The 4,322-nt window shown below is 46.4% G+C and overlaps 1 protein-coding gene across 10 annotated transcripts in view; it reads right to left on the reverse strand.

The window, feature by feature from the left end:
• LOC107270687 (GATA-binding factor C) overlaps positions 1–4,322 on the reverse strand; it is a 52,798-nt gene that overhangs the window by 13,813 nt on the left and 34,663 nt on the right. The window lies entirely within an intron of this gene.

A 4,322-nucleotide genomic window follows, 5' to 3' on the forward strand; every position in this document is an offset into this window, starting at 1 on the left:
CACACAGCCCCGGAACCGGTTGCTCCGGAGGCAGAACTCCGGACACTGACGGATATGACATTTCTGAAGTTCGTAGCAATCTCTCTCTCTCTCTCTCTCTCTCTCTCTCTCTCTCTCACACACACACACACACACACACACACACACAGACACTCGCTCTCTACGTCATACTCTCTCGCTCCTACAATCTATACATCCCTCTCTTATTACGAGCCCAGCTCCGCCTCATACCACGATCGCCACTCTCCACGACTCCTTACCTTCCTCTTCGTCCTCCCCCCTCGCCCCCCCATCTTCCTTTCCGTTTTATTTCATCCCAGCCGTTAGCTCTCTCGATACTAGCGCCAAAGCAGGAGAGAGACAGACATACAAACTTTTATTTAACGCACAGACCTCCGGCTCCTCTCGCAAAGCCCAAGACGTTCATCCAATTTTTTTTTTTTGGTATCTCAAAATTTTTTTTTTCAACATTCCCTCCACGTGGCACCAACGTGTCCGGTACGTCGGTCTGTCGCTCGGTCGGCCGTGTCACTTTCGAAATTGAAAACTGGATTATCGAGAAACAGCTGCGACCCCCCCTTCCCTGCCCCGGGGACCCCCTTTCACGCGATCCTCCCACCCAGTATCTTCGATGTTCGAAATTCACGTGGAACCTCTCGTGAGATCGACCGGTAGTCGGTCTGCTGTACCGATATGAATAAACGACGTAATAACGATGTTACGGGTGTTGCGAAAACTATCAGTAGGAGGAATGGAATCCCGTGAGTTACGGGAGTCGCGTTACTTATTTAGCCCCATTGGCACCGGCAAGGAGCGCCGACTCCTTTCGCATTACGCTCGCGTATCGTCTATCTAGGTAGATGCACAGTTTCATGGCCACCGGCAGCTTTCCTTACGGCTCGTACCGGGATCCGTCCAGCAGTGCCGATTGTCTCGCTAAAGGTTACCGCGAGCGAGGCCCAACGTTCGCGAAGTCAAGTGACAACGTAACGAGCCTGCAGAAAGATCCGAGCTGACTAATTAATTAACGTGGGATGTTCTCGCATAGGTAGAAAACATCGACAAGGCTGCGCTGGTTAATACGTATGCTGGGCGTACGTACGCGGCCGGGGGCTTACGAAGCTCGAGAAAGGACCCGGTGTGCCTCTGGGATAAGAGAAAAAGCCCCGGGAGGGGCTTGGCCATATCTACATACATGGACGTGCGTAAAGAGAGAGAGAGAGAGAGAGAGAGAGAGAGAGAGAGAGAGAGAGAGGCCCCCAGGATCCGTCCGGTGGACTGTTAAACATTATTAATTAGACCGATGTGGTGATTAATAGCCTGTGTTAAGCGAACGTAGCTGCGTTTTGTGGACGGGTGTACGGGAGTCCCTTGGCTCGCTGCGTTCATGACCACCAACATGGCTTTCGCTACCGAACTGGAGCGAAGTGAAAAAAAAAAAGAATAGATTTCAAGAGAACAACGTACAGTCGGGAGCCGCGTGTGGATAGATGGACGTACCGTGTACTGGGCACGGCGAGAAGGCGCTCTTTTATTTCTTTTATCGAGATTTCATTAATTGGACGTGATTAACGGTGAAAAATTATTCAAAATCTACCCGGCGCAAGACCCCATGCCCATATTGGAATACCATGAGGTACATCCAGATTCCTGAGCGGGTCGAAGAACTTTGAAAATATTGCCTTACGAAATTTCACGTTCGATCGCCGCAAAATTGATTTCCAATCGGAGCGCCCGGTGTGGATGTGTTAAAAGTGATCCAGATCCTTTGTACACGTGGGATCGTCGATCGATGATAATTAACACTTGAAATGTCCTTTCTGGCCGATCTTAACTGATTCGATGACGAGATTCTGTGCTTCGAGACAGGCTAATCTTGCGATATCTAGATATACCTAACCTACCTTCCGTGCGGTCGGATCGGTAGGTTTGTCACGGGGAGGGAGATAGAGAGAGATAGAACACGGAGAAAGAACTCAAGAAGGAACGAGAGGAACATTCTCACCCACAGGCCGTTTCACAATCCGAATTTAGTCGACCCACCGAGCAAGTGACAACTCGGACAATCTAATCTGAAATACCGGGCGCAACGATCTCAGAGCGTGCCGTTAGAACAAACGCTTCTAAATACCTGAGCAAGTATATATACGATATTTCTTTCTTTCCTTTTCTCCTTAGTACATCGTTCCCTCCCACAAGCCGACGGCAATGCAGCGGCTCCTTATGCCAGCGTACGCGCGTATCGGTGCCCCGGTGCGTATCGCTGATGGTTATTAATTACCCGCAATGACTCTCGATAAAAGGCATTAAATCGATCGAATTGTGAAACCACCCAAACTGGTTGGGCAATGTTTAAACCGCGCGGATTCCTAAGACCGATAATTACTACCGGCGTAGAAAACGCGTGAAAAAAAAAAAAATGTCGATTGTAAACTCTAGTGTAAAAGAAAAAAAAATGAAAAATTAAAGATGACAATTTTTCCAAAAAAATTTTTTCAAAAAAATTTTTCAAAAAAATTTTTTACGAAAAAAAAAAAAACTCTACCAAAAAACTGCATCGTCCAAATTTCCCCTATATCGATGCGAAAAACTGAATGTTCCAGAACTCTCCGAAATTTTCCAAAGACCCGTCCCACGAGTAACGGCCGAAGTATCACCGAGTAAAACGAGCGTTTACGAGCCAGTCTCAGATAAGTATCTGTATCCTTGACTAAATCGTGACTAGAAGCCCCTCGCGACCGCCGATCGCCGAGGGAAGGAGTCAGTGCATTACGGCGATACAGTGGGCAACATTGTTCCTATCGGGATACAAATTGCTTCGAGCCAAAGCGCCGAGTCCCTCTCTATCTATCTCTCTCTCTCTCTCTCTCATACTCAAGAGAGAAATGAGACTTACGAGTCCTCGAGCATAGCGGATGTACGGATCCAGTAGGTACGTAGACTGAGGAGAGAGAGAGAGAGAGATAGCGAGAGAAATTAAGAGAAAGATGATTATAATTCGAAAGCGAACCGCTTAAATGCTTCTGTTATGTTCAGAGGTGCAGACTGTACACCGAATTATACCATGTACAATATACTTATATACATATAGAGAGAGAGAGGAGAGGAGAGCCTCGTGTCTCTCTCCTTTTGAAATATATATATATATATATATACAACCAGTCATATATACACTATCCACGTATAATATAACATGGCGGTGTTCCGTATGGTGTGTGTGACTGTGACAAGCAGTGGTACCACATTCCTAACACTAGCTCCCTTGGCCTGCACCGTGCATGGCAGCGTGCTCTCTCTCCTCGGCCAGGAGTCGATCTAGAGAAGGATACGAGCGTTGGGTAAGTACGTTCAAAAAAGGACCCGGCAACGCCATCTTACGGGACGAGGCGTTGGCTCTGGATAATCGACAGTCCGTGATTTTAAACGGCAGAAGTCACGGATGGAAATTGAAAAATTAAAAAAAAAAAAATTACTAGCGAAACTCATACGATTCGACGCAAGAGATCCTGATCGTTAATGGAGGCGAATTAAAGACAACGCTACACGCTTGTTCCGTAGGCACTAAATTTTCAAAGGTTATATATATATATATATATATATATATATATATATATATATATATACTACCAGTGTGGCCGAGATTGGTACACGGGAGCCAAAAGGATCAGCTACCTACCTACCTACTACGAAGGTAGGACCAACCAAGAAGCCAGACCATTACATAGCGCTACTGCAAGAGTAGAGCCAATCTATATGATAAACAGTCTAGTTATATGGCGGGTTAGTTAGACTCATCTTCGATCATCCAGCATCCGTGTCAATCTCGGTGGACTCGCGTGGTTTAAATATCAGGATCTGGACCGCGAGTAAGCGATGGTATAGAAATTATAAATTTTGTCCAATTTTTATTTTTTCATTAATCCAATCTCGAGATGAATTTCAAAGAGATAATGGTACAGACGAGATAAGCAGCTATCGTGTAAATCTCTAATACGTCACTGAGAGCAAGATAGTTTACTATATACTCGTGCGCAAGAAAAGTGAGTGTTGGTACTGGAGGGAAGCCGGAGGGGGGGCAACACCCCTCGGGTTCCTCTACTTTTCTTCTGTATGGTGAATTTATTTAAATTGCGAGCAATGTTCCCTCGTGTTCAGCAGCTTCTTCGGCGCGGAGTAGAAATCGAAGAAAAAGAGACTCGCACGGGAGTTTATATATATATATGTATATATATATGGAGGTCTGGCTCACCAGGGTGGACCAGGACAGTGGAACGATGCGTCCTCGTCGACGTGGTCCTTTCCTTCGCCTCCCCCCCCCCCCC

The sequence above is a fragment of the Cephus cinctus genome, unplaced genomic scaffold, assembly GCF_000341935.2.
Source record: "Cephus cinctus unplaced genomic scaffold, Ccin1 Ccin1_scaffold0806, whole genome shotgun sequence".
NCBI classification, from domain to species: Eukaryota; Metazoa; Arthropoda; class Insecta; order Hymenoptera; family Cephidae; genus Cephus; species Cephus cinctus.